At 37.3% G+C, this 16,506-nt stretch overlaps 1 long non-coding RNA gene across 1 annotated transcript in view; it reads left to right on the top strand.

Annotated features, from left to right (window-relative positions):
• LOC134662344 (uncharacterized) overlaps positions 1–16,270 on the top strand; it is a 29,401-nt gene extending 13,131 nt beyond the window's left edge. Inside the window, exon 2 of the long non-coding RNA XR_010098065.1 lies at positions 15,983–16,270. This is a non-coding gene — a long non-coding RNA (uncharacterized LOC134662344). The remainder of the gene's footprint in view (positions 1–15,982) is intronic.
• Positions 16,271–16,506: the final 236 nt, after the last annotated feature.

Genomic DNA, 16,506 nt, shown 5'->3' with positions numbered 1-16,506 from the left:
GTTCAAGTCTCACCAAAGACAGTAATTTTTCCACTTTTAAATTTATTCTAAGCTTAATAGCATCGATCGCAGACGGTTCTGCTTGTTAAAATTAAAAAAAAGTACACTTTTGTTAAAAAAACACGCGTAGTTTTTGCAAGAGGCACCTAGTACCAGACGGATTTCATTTCGAATTATGAAATCAAATATTATTCAGTGTTCAAGCCTTTTTTACTATCATTCAAAACCGAACAACAAATGGTACAAAGAAAGTAATACATAAATAATAGAGCCATCAGCCCACCTCGCGGTTCCTTCTCAACTCTAGGCCATTGGCAACGGGGTCATCGACCTTTGGTGTGAACTGAATGGCCACGGGAAATGCTCCGCCAATTTATTGTGATGACGTTATGCAGTGTGGTCAGCCTACAAAGTTGGTCACTTCATTAGTACGTTAACTCAAAACGTAAACGTACTTTAATACATACCCACTTCTAGGATTGAATATGTCTACCTACCTTACCTATATTGAAAAATAAAAGAAATAAAACTCCGGTTCATAATCAATTTATGTATAAACTAACTCGAAGCTTGTCGGATAGTTTGATGGCTCCTCTACACGATGGGCCAGCGCCGGCCACTCCAAGGGACGCAGCCATGCGGTAGAATGAGATAGCAATATCACTTGCTCCCTCTAACGCATATATGCGTCCTTTGGAGTGGCCGGCGCTGGCCCATCGTGTAGAGGAGCCATGAAATTTATCGAGGAACATTGGTTAGCCTATGTTATTGCAGCCGAAAAAGTGCATGGCCACTTTACTCGTAATACGAGTATGAATGAATTCCATTCATAAGGAGTGTATATGAAATGTTGCAGTTCACTCTACATATTTTTATTTATAAATAAAAAATGGTTAATAGGATCTGGCTATGCCTATGTATGTAGGTCGGGGGTACTGTACGCAGTTGGTCCATCATAAAATACTAGGTACCTACATTAAATTAGTCTTATGTGGTTGTTAAAGTTAGATTGCCAAAAGAGCAAAGTTTATTAATTATTAACATTAAGTATGTAAATAAATACAAATGTTTAACGTTCTTTGAGTACTTTATTGTAATAGTACTTACCTACAAGACTATCGTGAGAATTAAAGGAAAACATCTGCGTGATCTGCCTGCTATTGCATACCTTCAAAGAACTTGATATTCCACATCTTTTTAAAGGTCCTTTATAAGGTATTGCAATGTGTCTTGTATTTAAAAGTGTAGAACATTACACATGGCGGTATGATACCGGTAATCAGGCGTGTGGCTCATACCTTGGAAATTACCTTTGTGGCCAAAATTAACATTTGTCGGGCGTTAATTGGTGATAATGGTGATACATCTTTGCTTCATTATTTTTATCTATCACATAGTTTGTAGTGTAAGGTGGGATCGATTTAGGAGTCGTACTCCTGTCCAAACTTATAAAGTTAGCTACATTACATAGGTACTTACCTACCTTAAATTTGTAACTACTTTATTGGTCTCATTTTTATCTCATAAGATTATCTACAAATAATACCTTTGATTCGGGATTATCTTTCTTTGTTTGCGATGTCGTACCATAGATTAGTATTAGTTTAGTAATAACATATTATGTTATTACTGTCTTACCAATTCGCTAAACAAATTTTAATGTGTCGTTCTCTCTCCTAGTACGAACCTACATAATTATATTTTATCATGAAAAGCATCTCCTAACTAATAGGTAAGTCAAATGCATCTAAAACATATTTACTTTGTAATAAAATAACATGTTACGTCTGACATAAACCTAGGCACGTTTATAGTACTGAATGTTCTTGACGCCGTCGAACGGACATTTTATGAAGGATCCTGTTATATTTCATTTAGTTTTATTTCTCCACTACCTGAAGGTGGTCTGGAAGAGATCGATCTTTAGCGATAAGGCCGCCTTTTGTTTACCTCTGCCTTTATGTATTAGGTATGTGTGTTTCTTATTAGAACATTTTAACAATATAACCGGTTAACAATAATGTCAATAAAATATATTCTGCATAATGATACTCATTCTCAAAAACGGAAATACCTATATCAAAAGGATCAAAATCTTAGCAAATTACAAGGAGTGTTAAACAAATTTCCATTAGTCAATGAAGTGAGTACAATGCGGGCGCCCACACGGACGGAAGTAATGTTCGCGTAGATAATATGGCAACTGAACTAGGTGAGTGCGTGACATGCATTTAAATTTCGCTTCTCTTTGATAATATATTTGTTTCGCGGTCAGATATTGCTATTGTGTACGTCGCTTGCCATGAAGAAGCGCTTTATATTACTTGTATGTATGTACTTCGTTTTTATTATTGTACAGTCGCCATCAGATATATCGGAACGGCTAAGGCGCTCACAAATATCTGAACACGCCTCTATTGTCAGGGCGTTAGAGTGCGTGCTTAGATATTGTGAACACCTTCGCCGGTCCGATATATCTGATGACGACTGAGTATGGTACAATCTGTACCATACTGTATTGGTAACTTTACGTGTGTATCTAGTAGAGATGGCACGAATATTCGGCAACTATTCGGTATTCGGCCTATTCGGCCACTTTGCCGAATATTCGGTATTCGGCCGAATGTTGCCTACTATTCGGCCGAATATCGAATATCTGTTGCACCTACCTATTACAGAGTTGAGGACTACTTGACAGACAAACATGCATGGTCCAAACCAGAAACTAATAAAAACTAGTAGCAATTAAAAACATTGTATTATGTATAGAGTTATAGGTGACACAGCTCAGTTAAGAAAGCACATCAAATATTTTATGTTGGTACTTAATTCATAAGAATCAATCAGATTTATATATGTTTTCCCATTTATTTTAATAACTATAATATTATTTTCTTTTCCTTTTGTAAGAATTTGATATGTTTTCTGAAACAGCTATGTATTTGTATGATTCCATGTACATATGTATATATTTTTAAATCTAATTTCTATTACACCTTATGTGTATAATTGCATGAATTCTATAGTAATTTAAATTGTATTTCTTTTTCCTTATTTTCTCGTAATGCATGTTAATTATAAGATGTAATTTTTTTTGAAAAGATGTGTCCCGCCGAGTTTGTTGCTGGTCCCATATTGGGATACCCTCCTCCAATTGAGGGGGGATTTAAATCTTCTCGGGGCAGAGGTGTAGGGTTGGAGCCGGTCTACCTAGCTTTATTTGACGTTCATAAGCGCATTGTAAATTGTAATTATGCCTACTTGAATAAACTATCTTTTATCTTTATCTTATCTTATCTTATGACTACCATGCCTACCATGCGCCACCATTGATTGTAAAATTTGACAAGCGGTTGCTTTGGTAGTCCATAACCTCCATTATATTTTACAAATGTACTACAGTGTGATTCAAGTGATCTTATTATCTTTGTAATTCTTTTTTTCTACTGTTCCGCTATCACTCGAAATACTGCATAAGTTTTTTGTAGTTATTTTTAAAAATTTAACACGTGTTTTTTTTAATATTTGAAACAACGTCATGGGGTTTATTTGTATTTTTATAATCCGTAAAAATCTTACCTGCGTGTAATCATTATTGCTTACGCTCTAACAGATGATCTTTATACTTTTACGAGGTAAAGACCACCCATAACGACGCTGGATAGTTTTAGTTGGTGGGTAAATTAAATAGGGTATTCAATCATTGTTACTTATATGAATCTATATTGTAATATAACCAGAGAAAGTCAACGTGACATCAGAATTAAATTTGAATAATGTCAATTTAATTGTCGTGCATTTCGCTCGTACTTGTCTGTACATGTATTGCCGCAAGCGAGACGTACGATAATTAAATGACATCATTCAGATATCATTATGATGTCAGTATGTTCGAATTGGCCTCTTGGTCTAGCATGCGTAATGAATGCGTGGTCCATCGTAGGTATATACTTATACCAATAATCAAATTAGCAGCAATTTCCGCTTTGAGCTTGAATTTTACAATTTAATGTAAGTATTAATAGCCCCATAGCCCGGCAACAGTCCGTGAAGTAACTGTTAACTGGAGTTGGGCCGCGGATGGTAAAAACTAAATCGGTAACAACTGGAGCGAATCAGACGGGCACGGTAATGATGGTTCTGCAATTAAAAGCGTTGTGCAATACGCGATTCGATGCCAATGTACGATACACGAGTACATACAGCGTTCTGGGTGATGGCTGACGCTGGCGAAGCTGCGCTTTTTGTGATATAGGAGGAAAACGAGCAGACGAATCGCCTGATAGTAAGCGATTACCGTCGTCCATGGACACCGCAACTTCAGAGGGTCCTAGTACTCCTAGTGAAGAAGAAGGCAGGGTAAATAATGTGTTTTAGTTTGCATTTTTTTACAACAAGCGTAGGTACGGCCCGCCTGCATGATAGAAAAAAAGCAGATAATGAAGATATATATGGCTGCAATTTTAGCGGTGTCACAAGCGGTTGCCTTTGTACATGTGTTTTTGTATACCTTAGGCATACCCCGAAGCCCGAACAGTTTACGTAAGGGGTGCACTGCAAGATTTGCACGTTTGCTGAAGCCTTGTACGAGTTGCTCTAATTAGGCGAGCAACCTGAAGCAAATATGCATGCTCCCCCGCGGAGCATGCAGAGATATGAGCGCCGATAGGCATTAAGCCGGCGGCGGCGCGCCGGTCAAAATTGGTCGGCGGCGGCGGCGAATCGGCGGCGTGGCCTTGAAACACCTTCGATTAATGAAAAAAACGATTCAAACGAAAATGTTACCGAATAACATGTTTTTGCTGTAAGAAAGTTATAAAATAAATGCTTTTTTCAAGGATAATTTATTGAATAATGGTACGAAAAAAGTTTTATATCGTATAAACTGTGGATAGGCGGTCTTAATCTTGGCGAGGTTCTGGCCGGAAGATCTTAGCGAGGCAAGGCCGAGCTCCATGTAACACCGAAGACTTGATTTCGACGCCTTCCAATGCGAGGCCAGAGGATGAGCTGCAGGTAAGCATACAGCTAAGAATCGAACGCCAAGTGTGAGCTTGGCTGTCGGCCAAACGCCTGGAGCGCTGATTGCGGCGCGCTTCTGTGCGAGGCCGAGCTACAAGAGAGCAGAGCGAGGGCGAAGGCCGATAAAGACCGAAGCCATAGTGTTAAAGATCTGGAGCTTTCCTGCGGGCGCATTCGTGCGACGCCAAAGGCCGAGCTGCAATGGAGCTAAGATCAGACAAGGACCAATGTTCAAGCGTTTTAAAAGAGGCCGAAAGTTGAGCTCCAAACAGGGCAAAAAACTTACAGGTTCATATAGCGGCTTACTTCCATGCAAGCGATGCAAGGCCAAAGACTGAGCTGCGAGAGAGCAAAGCTTGAAATTTGACAGTGGCCAAGTTTAAATAAGACCCGATTCCGACGCCCTTCCGTGCGAAGCCAACGGCCGGACATTTGGACGTGGAAACCATTAATATCTCAAAATTAGCCCCTTTTTAAACCTTTTAAAGACGTTTAATCATGCTTGCAATGGTTAAATTCGCGGTAAATTACGGATGGTTAATAGCTGGCAAAATTAGTTATGCATTGGGTCGATAATCCAAAGATGTGGGTTCGAGTCTCACGTTAGCCAGAGTTGATCACAGGTAATTTTTTAATTGTGATTGACATGTCTAGTGTATATACAATCTATAAATTGTAATGTAGAACGTTCCACAATAAAAATGGAAGAAAATCAGTATGTTTATTACGAGTATATTGATGTTTAAATTGATATTAAATAATTTCGTTTCCCCAAGACTAGTAGCGCGGTTACTAGACAGATAAATTTGCATAACCTTCGATATTTTTGAATTATATGGGCCTAAAATACCTTTTGAATGCCTATAAACTATTCGAAGTGGCGCCGTTAAACATCAAAACTCGATTGAATATAATATTATCTGGTTCTGAAACCTCTGAAAGTAGATAGTAACTACCAAGGTCACGCCGATGCCACGCCGATAGGGCAGCGTCGGCGGCGGCGGCGCGAAAATTTCGTCGGCGGCGGCGGCGCGCCGGCGCGGCGCTCATATCTAGCATGCACTAGATCGGGGCACAACTATCAAGCCAGAAAATTAAAAGGGTTCAAGGGATATGGCACGCCGCGTGAAACTTGCGACGAAAGATATGGATCGAATGGGTTTAGACGTTTTACCTCAATTACTCTGAAAATATAGCCACTTCAGCTTAAAATACTGGCTAGCACTAGCTATTTTATTCTAATATTATACTGCTACGGTATGCAGGGTAACGATAAACAATCGGAATTAAATGAAAATCTGACATGTTTAAGTACATGAGTTTAATTCTATCGAGCCAATTTTAACCGAGTAAAATTTTGTCTGGAGTTCGCCTTTGTAAATATGTATTACATGAATCTAATACCTTTAAACGAGCAATTCTCGTTTATGTACCTATTTATCTATATATATATTTCGGGGATCTCGGTAACGGCTCTAACGATTTCGATGAAATTTACTATATGGGGGTTTTCGGGAGCAAAAAATCGATCTAGCTAGGTCTTATCTCTGGGAATACGCGCATTTTTGAGTTTTTATATGTTTTCCGAGCAAAGCTCGGTCTCCCAGATATTATTTTACTAAACATGTAAGTCAATATAAAAACTACAATTATAAACTATAAGTATAGAAATAATAGATTGTAATGCCCTCACATGGTAGCATGTACTAATCCTAAGAAATTTTACTTAACACCATGTATCCTTTATCCTTTTGCATCACTGTACTGTACAGTACATGTTTACAATAAATACATTCTTCGAGGTAAAAACCGTAAGTGACAAGTTTTAGTACATTTTATATTTCGGAATTTCACCAAAGTTTTGTTATGATACGAGTATACTTTTAATGAGATAATTATGTTTTTTCGCTACAAATTAGCATTATCATAAAAAAGTTTTGTTAATTTGCGTTCTAGTCGAATTGAGTCATTATAAATACCATCAAGAAAGTTATAAATACTGAGGTCCAACTATGCGCATTCCATTGAAAGCGTTAGATAAGTCTAGTATTGCGCGATGTTGGTTAAGCACGGCCGCGGTGTTGGCGTGTTGGCGGGCGTTGGCGTTATAAAGTTGTTGGTCGCGGCGAAAAGAGGTCGCGGGGGTGCGGGAGGGGAGGGCCGATGACCGGCGACAACCTTACAGCGCAACCAATGTCTAGGCTAAGGTCCTCGGACCCGAAGTAGAATGCGGCTTTCGGCGGTGCTTCGGCCGTTTCCGTGGGTGGATTCGACACACTTCGGCTTTTTATGCGGTTCTTGAAAAAGAGGTTGCGTAATTTTTGGTCACGCAAAATCATATAAATGGGCTGCATTACACGTGCGCTGACTTATCGAATTTTTATGAAAGATTTGTACATTTTGAATAAATAAACTAAAAAAGCTTACCTATTTTTATCATCCCATTAATGTCGCCATGCAGTCGGTAATGGTAACTACTAGCTCCTTCTAAGATTTTTTCCAAAACCTATATATGTCTGTTCATTTCTGATTGCTGACAAAATGGTTATCTTTGCTTAACTATTACTACATATTTTGTGATATGACAATTTGTTGCCTTAAAAAATAGCAAAATTGTACATAATAGATATCCCCATTCCTCATTTGTTATTCATTATTTTTATTATTATTAAATACACTTGAAATTAGGTATCTAAGGTATCATTCTCTGCTATGAATTTTCTATATATCAAAAATACAATTTACAAATTTTCCGATTTCACCATTTATTTAAGTAAATAAGATGACTAGTTTTTCGGACTCATAAACAAGTGAATGTCCAATTTGGTTGACGCGCAGCGCGGGTTTCGGTTTGGCCAGAGGCGAAGCTAGGTGTTTTCCACTCGAGAGAGAAAGGGTAATGCCCTCCAAAGTTGTTTATGGCAAAAAATGGGGTCGCAGAGAGTGGCGCATTTATTTTTGGTTTATGAATTAGTGTGAGAAATACTCGTACAACGCAATTAATAGGAGATTAAATACTTACCTGATTACTATCATTTTCTGAAGCGTCTGAAATTGTAAAAAATTCAGCCGCTAATGGGTTAATCTGATGGTTCGTTCGAAACCCAATTTTCACATTGTATATAACTCTCTGATTGAGGAAATGCGTACAATACTGTGCAACGCGGGGGTAAGCGAGATTTTGGAAACGATATGATGATTTTGCATGAAATAAGATTTTTTTCGAGTGTCTTCTTTAAGTGTGATGATGTCTTTAAGTGTGTGTGATCTTTAAGTGTGATGTAAATAATATATTTAGCACCCACTGACATTATCACGCTGTCACGTTGACAAAATAGGACCATCATACAGTGTATAAATCCAATACGGGCGAATATTTAAACGGTAACCACATTAGAATAGGACCTAAGAAGTATATTGAGATAGATTTGCCTTAGAAATACAATGAAATTTTTTACCATACAAAGTAATTCGGCCCGCAATACGGGATAAGAGGTTTTTAAAGTAACTGTCAACGCTGGTTGGCAGTTTACTATAAAAAACTCGTACTTATCTCGTAATGTCATGTGTCATATTATGTTTCTTAATGTTTGCAGTACATTGCTGCTCCGTAAATTTAATAAAAATTAATTACGGGGTCATAATTAAGTGTCACTTAAAACAACTTCTTAATAAATCATTAGACGGATAAATTATATAGGTATCTGGTTTAATTTATTGCCCGTATTTGACTTACATACTGTATACGTGCTGGATTTTCTTATATTATTAAATACACTCTTTAGGAAAAATTACATAGAAAAGTGCTTTAATTGACCGAGCTGACCGAGCGTTAGCGAAGGTCTCCGTTTCAGCTTAGGCAAAAATTATTTCATATGTCCGGATGTTCTCCTCTGCAGGTCGCATTTCTCAACCAATTCTCAAAAATATGTGAGCAGGTTCGTTTGATATACCTAATTTTTTTGTCCTTCGTTTTTTGAAGAAAAAAATTGGCGGAAATTGGCATGAAGGACTTAAAGCGTCAGTAAAACTATGGCACTCAAGACCATTGTAAGTTCGCCGCGATAATGATTCAACGAAGTAAGTTTTTTTTTTTAGTTTATCGCGAGGTCTACAGCTTTATGGGTATCTTTACAAGTCTGCTTTAGACCGTAGGTATAATTTATTCTAGATTAGATGCTTAGCAAAAACTTTGCTACTTATTTGAGTTACGTCGTTTTAGCGTGGGGTTATCGTTGTTTTCCGTTCTAAATTCAAACGCATTCGTTTTGGAAGTGGTCCACGATCGCTTGCGCATGCGCGCGCGCCCCAGTTCACCGGAATCACTCCGGTGTGCGATGACCTTAGTGAGAGGTAAACATGCCAGCGTTCACGCAATATTTCGGAGTGTCATGCGATAGGCAGAACTATTTATTTTATTTTTTATTAATACACAGTACAGATTTACAATTTCCCAGTAGGTAATATATAACATATTATTTTAATTACGTATATATTATTATAATAATTATTTAATCTAAGCACTTAAGAGCCAACAGGAGTGGTCATTTCTCCATACAAACGTACTCGACTGTTTCCTCCGTGGGTTTTGAAGCTAGAGCAATGTTTTTTTCAACACAGATTAATATTGTCAATATCTGTGTCGGACCGTTTTTCTTTTTTTGATATTTTTGTTTTTTAAGGCGCTAGAGCCCTTCAAAAATGGCCAAAATGGCCTAGTTGACTATGCCGCAATGAGAGGCGTGGTATTCAAAACTGATATCAATTAGCCAAAAAAGCAAAACAGTCCGACACAGATCATTTCATAATCATTTAGATTTTCAAAGGTTACGATTGGTTAAGTTTTGGAGGAGGAAACAGTCGAGTACGAAACTTCGATTTTTGAGATTTTTACGTAGGATTTTTCGCCTTGTCCTTATCGCACTAGTTTTAGGAGCCGCTTCCGTTAGCGAGACGGGTATATTTACCTAAAATATTTAAATCGCAGCTCCTGTTTCGTCTTAAGTGACACTTGCACGTGTGCAATTGTTACTTAAATCTTTGCAGTAGTTACAGTTTTAAGGCGATTTAGAACTTTTTATTACTTGGCTCATATTCTCGGGTAGACTTCTACTATTAGATGTCTCTCTCTTTCTTTCTGAGTTTTGTATGGCATTGTAATAGCAACATTATTGTTTTCAATTTTCTTTAAAGTAAGATAATTGACAGAAAGTATGAAACGCTTCACGTAAAATTAATATGGTGATAAATTGTTGATCATATTTCCTATGTAAATCTGTTCGCAATTGTGTTAAAAATATTTATACATTTTTAAAATTTGTGTTAGCAATTATAAACTGAAATATATATCATATACATACTTAAGAAAAAAATACTAAGCCGTGCGCCATACATAGTATATGGTAGCGTGAGTACGTATATGTACATATTAAAAAAAAACAATCAAAATATTTAATTAAATAATTTGATTTTTTCCCAAAGTTGTTAGCAAGTTAAGTAAACTTTCGGGTTTTTAACTATTGTTTGCTATTCTGTAGGAGTGAATTTTATTAATGTTAATGTTTTTGTTTTAAGGTGTGCAATAAAGAGTATTTGTGTTGTTTCGTAACGTCACAGCTACAACCAACATTCGTTTGATTTGTTGTTATAATAAAAATCACTTTGAGATATAAACCAGGCGACAATGGCGATATTCATTCGACTATTGTTAGCCGTACCAGGCGTGTCTCACTCCGCGATTTCGTCGCTTTGCTACAGGTAGCTAAAAGTACATCCGTTCGGCCCCAATTTTGGGGAAAGCCATAAGCCGCGCGTGGCGCTGTCGCCACCTAGCGGCCATATCTGTGCTGATCGTAACAGACGCGTTTTGTTAGAGAGTGAGTCTTCTGTACTTAGTACTATTATTTATTCTGTGGCCGTACATTAGACGACGCATACTTTTGCTAACCAAAAGACATCAACGAGCGATAAATTCCTAGTGCATTATAATTAGTATAAGGAGGACACGTAACTCGTTATTTGGTAACTGAAAATAATATTGTAATTAAAATTAATCCTTATTTTTGCTAAAAGCACCGATTGCAAAAATCTCGGTCACAGTAAGACACTTACAGTCACATATGTCACCACACATACACGCACCATTACAGGTGATGGCGTAAGCATATACGTAATGTGATGTGCATGTGTTCACACACACAAGAAAGCTCGAGGAAAGTTTACATAACTTTGAGCTTTATTTACTATACCGTACGATTGAAATTGAGATTTTTTTTTTGTAGTAACGCCAGCAAGATAGTATAATACATATTGTGTTATTTGTACATATTTTTACTATGGTCTTTTTGTGGCCTATGGTTTTGTGATGAGATGAGACTCGTGTTCTACACACCTATAAATTTAAATGATACCTGCAAGTGCAAATATGTCTTATTCAATATATCTACGCGATTAAAGTATTGTATGCAACACTAATTTTACAATAAAACTATATTTATATTTTATATATTTTTCGGGTAATTTTGAAGATTATGTACTATAGGTTGTTATTTCCTTTAGAGAGATATTCCTTTTTCATTTTAACATAATAGTATTTGTGTTGATACACAATTGCAATAAACGCATACATACTACATACAAGTAAACAAAAAGCCAAAATGAAAACAATACCTATCTATCATATATATATTCCTTATTTGTTATTATTCAGGTGAATAAAATGATAACCCCGCGTTAGGTGAAATAATCCTAATGTTTGTATAGCTCAATGGCTGACTGGTACGAAATGCCTCTGGGTATTCAGTCGCCATGTGAACATGAAAGTACTAACTGGTGTCAATAAAGAAATAAAATGTATTTCATTCCTTCAACCTAAAGTAATACAATATTTAAAGGGGTTGAGACCTTTTGGTAGGTATAGTGTACCTGTGTGTACTCTCTTACAATTGATTGCTGGTACAGTTAAAAAGCTGTAGTCAATATAAAAAACGAAAATTCGCATGGAAAATTTTCCCATATTTTTTTCCCAACGTTACTATTACACAGATTTTCCTTTCCGTGTATTCTCGCCTTGGTGTATGCGGGCTAACGGTACCGCTCACGTGTCTCCGGAGCCATCGACCCTCGCCGGCCTCCGCGCAATATTCTACGCGTAATACCTATTCGCGTAAAACAAAACTGACTAACTAACCAAGCTGTATAACCTATTTTCTACTCTACAACCAATTAATAAAACACAAATTTAAATGAAGAGTGTAAAGCGCTTGCGAGATGTGACAAATCAAAATACTCTAAGCTTCGATTCGTCTAAAACAAATCACAGTTTTTAAGATTCTAAATCTTATCTTTTAAGAAGTTAGGTATGAATTGGACTGTATGATTTAATTTAAAAAAATGTTGAGTTTTTAGAATAGAGACACAAGTTATATGTGACAAATAGTAGGTTCCAGTAGTTGTTTGGAAGCATACGATATTTCATGATAATCGGTGATTTGATTACAGGTTTTCATGACTAAATTATCCATGACTTTTTAATATGATTGAAAAGTTTCTTTGAGCTTGATTACAAGATGTATATTATTAGCTTCACATAGTGATCTAAGTACATTTTGTTGTTAACACGCTTATTGGTTAGATGGATTTAAAAGAAAATGTTCTACTGTATACTCGGTATATGTCTCGGTTTCATGAGTCCGAACTCGAGGGGTTCACCAATAATAACCGTTGAAGATTACACTAATATCTACTTCCCAGCTGCAACACAATCAATAAATCTAATAAAGTAATAAGCCCCTGGGAGTCTGCTGACAACTACATATTCACCACCAAGCCCAAGCCCCATCATCATGAGAGTAATCGAAATTGGCAAATTATTCATTTAACTATTTTCTATCATTCTACATGAGATCTGATATTAGTGCTCGCGCGGTGTGTGTTTTTTTTATAGAGGTGGAATATGCTATACTGTTCCTGTATTAAGTACCCCGTAAGGAAACTATTGTTACATACTAAAGTTTTGGTTATTATTGTGAATTTCATAATTTAAAAAATATTTAATCTTAATACCATTCCAATTAGCTGACCAAGGGCGGGTTTAAATTCAGCAAGCTGTACCCGCACCTTTTTCATTACTTACACAATTTGTTGCACAATGTTTAGATAAATACTTACCTAATTACCTACCTAATGTACCTCATGTACCTAAGATGGACTAATTACCTACCTAACCCTTATATTATACCTAAGAACTGATGTAAAAAGTAATGAAATAAATGCATTTGTATTTGCATTTGTATTCATCAGGACTATGCCCGGTATGTCGGACTCAGATGTTCAATACCGACTAAAAACTCTTTCTCCGGCCTCTGCTTTCCCCACGGGATCCACCGCTAGGCATTACTTCGTGAGGAGAGGATATAGCAATTAATCTTCCTTTATATGCTTGAAGTCGCTACTTCTTTCCTTCTGGCTCTCTCTCTTTCTGTCGTACGCAAGTCTTGAAGTACTTTAGTTGCAAAACATTCGTCGCGTCCCAGGCCGTCTTTGATGTAAGCATTGCTCCTATTAATGTCTCTGGTTCAATCGCTTGTTTAAGGACAGTCTTCAGAGCATTTCGTACTAGGTTGAAACGGGGATACGCAAAGAACACGTGCTCCGCGTCTTCAACAACTCCAGGACAGGTCGGGCACTCCGGAGAGTCATCATGCTTGAAACGATGAAGATACGCCCGAAAGCAGCTATGACCCGAGAGCATCTGTGTACCCGTTGACTATGGGACCCTAAAACAGCGTATCAACACGAATAGTTTATCCCGAAGTTGCCAGCGGGCGCAGCACGGTTCCATTTTTATCGCATATCACCATGCGCGTCCCTTTCGCACTTACATACTTGTTAGAACGTGACAGGCATGGTGAGCGATAAAAACGCCACCGTGCTACGCTGCCTGATCTCCCAGCCACTTATCATTTAAGGTTAATATTTGACTTGGAAAACGCCTAATACACGTGAACTGTAGTAAAAGCAAATTTTCAGGTTACGTAACTGAGTGAATTTATATTCTTGTTTATATAACACTTACCTACATTGAACACGTTTATGACTATCATATCTCTGGATAAAAATAATATGTTAGGAAATTAACTTTTAAATGTTATAAGAAAAGTGATAGATATTTGAGTTTATATTCAACTATTATGTAAACTTGCAGTAGTATACAAAGTAAGCATAAAAATGCCTAAAAATGATAAGTAGGAGTTAATGATGATCATCAATGCAACGTCTGTAAAATTAGACTTGTTTTATTAGAATGTTTAAGGGCAATGTTATTGTTGATAAAAATACATAGGTACGTGTTCTGCGTTTGTGCTCGTTATTAGGGAATGCTCCCGGTACTTAATTTTTATGACGAGAACCGGTAATTCCGGATTCCGGGACTGATTTTGTATAGAAAACCAATACCGGGAGACCTTACTCGTTATCCATTTTGAGTGACTTTCAAAGATATTGTATTGTATTGTATTGTATTTATTTATTTGCGTTAAGTACATGTACATGCAAATACAGTTTTATAGGTACAAGGTAGGTATATACAATTATTTACACTACTTACTTTTTGTATCGTTACCTAATTCAAAATTTAACAAACTTTAATTGTTACAAAGATAGTATACTTACATTACCTAACACAAGTTGGTTTCGCTTGTTCACCAACATGGATCTATACTAACGGAACAATTGAACGCACAAATACTAAAGATCCCGTTATCACAAACAAGCATAGATTTACGTAAAGCACAGTAAAGTACGTTTACTTTCCTCGTATTGTGTGTATAATATACAGTTAAATATGTACGACGACTTATATTACAAAAATAAAATAGTTTTTTTTCGTGGTTATTTTCCTTCCTATGTGTTCCTGTTTTGTATTATAGATAATTACCTCTTTTGTGTTTGTGCTTGATTTCTATTCCTATTTCTATTTGGCTTGGAATTGTGATAATATTTATAGTTTATAATATACTTAATTTTTATCAAGAATATCTCTGTATATATAATCTGGAATATAATCTGGAAGTCCGTTCGTTTGGCCAGGGGTAACACCCAGAATTCTGAGCTAAAGTCAATAAAAGACAAGAATGGAAGATTAGTGAATGAGGAAGAATGCATCTTAAAAAGATGGAAAGAGTATTTTGAAAGTTTGTTTGACAGAGAGGAGGCAAACACGCCAAGTTTGGAGTTGGATGAAAGTATTGAAAACGTGTCGGAGACTGATGATAGTATTAGCATGGATGAAATTGTGAAAGCGTTGAAAGGAATGAAATCAGGAAAGGCTGCAGGATATGATAAGGTTTCTGTCGAGATGCTGAAAGCTGGACAAGGCATTGTAACAAGTCAGTTGTATCGCCTTTTCAATTTGTGCTTTAGAACCGGTCAAGTGCCCAGGGACTGGAGCAAGGCTGTCATTGTACCTCTTTACAAAGGAAAGGGATCACAACTGGATTGCAAAAACTACAGAGGCATTAGCTTACTCAGCGTCGTCGGCAAATTGTATGCAAAGATATTGATTGAAAGAGTAGTGAAAGAAACCGATGAGCAAGTATGGGATGCACAAGCGGGATTCCGAAAGGGTATGGGATGTACGGATCAAGTCTTTTCCTTGCGATGCATAGCCGAGAAGTATTTGGCCAAAGGTCAAAAGGTCTATTGCGCTTTCGTGGATTTGGAAAAGGCTTATGACAGAGTGGTGAGGAATGAACTTTGGTCGGTACTGTCTGTGTATGGATTGAGCGGCCGTCTCATTCAGGCACTGAAATCGCTCTATGAGGATTCCAGTGCTTGTGTGAGAGTAAACGGATCGTACACTGAATGGTTTAGCATCGAAAAGGGTGTTAGGCAGGGATGTGTAGGTAGCGTCACCGTGGCTGTTTAATCTGTTCATGGACAGTAGTTTGCAGGATTTGAGAAATGATGAATGTGGGCTGAAAATGAGTGGGTTACCCGTCAAATGTCTTCTTTACGCTGATGATCTGGTACTACTAGCGTCATCGGGCGAGGAGTTGCAGGAGATGGTAACTAGAATGCATGGGTCTTTTGAAAGGAAAGGAATGAAAATTAATGTAAGCAAGACGAAAGTAATGGTATTTGAAAAGGAAGAAAATATGACTAACTGTGAGATTTTGATTGGTCAAGAAAGAGTGCAACAAGTGAAAGAGTTTGTGTATCTGGGAACCTTGTTCACTAGGGACGGTAAGCATGATAAGGACATTGAAAGGAGAGTGAATGCTGGAAATCGCGTGAATGGGGCACTTAACGCTTTTATGAGCAGCCAAAAGGTGTCGCAAAAAGCACGGTTGGCTGTGCATAGAGGGGTGTTGATGCCTACACTCATGTATGGTAGCGAAAGTTGGGTATGGCAGAAGAGGCATCAGAGCCAAGTGAATGCAGTGGAAATGAGAGCGTTGAGAAGTGTGTGTGGTGTGAGATTAC

Source organism: Cydia amplana, chromosome 3, assembly GCF_948474715.1.
Source record: "Cydia amplana chromosome 3, ilCydAmpl1.1, whole genome shotgun sequence".
NCBI lineage: Eukaryota > Metazoa > Arthropoda > Insecta > Lepidoptera > Tortricidae > Cydia > Cydia amplana.
This window is presented reverse-complemented; position numbering and strand designations above follow the sequence as displayed.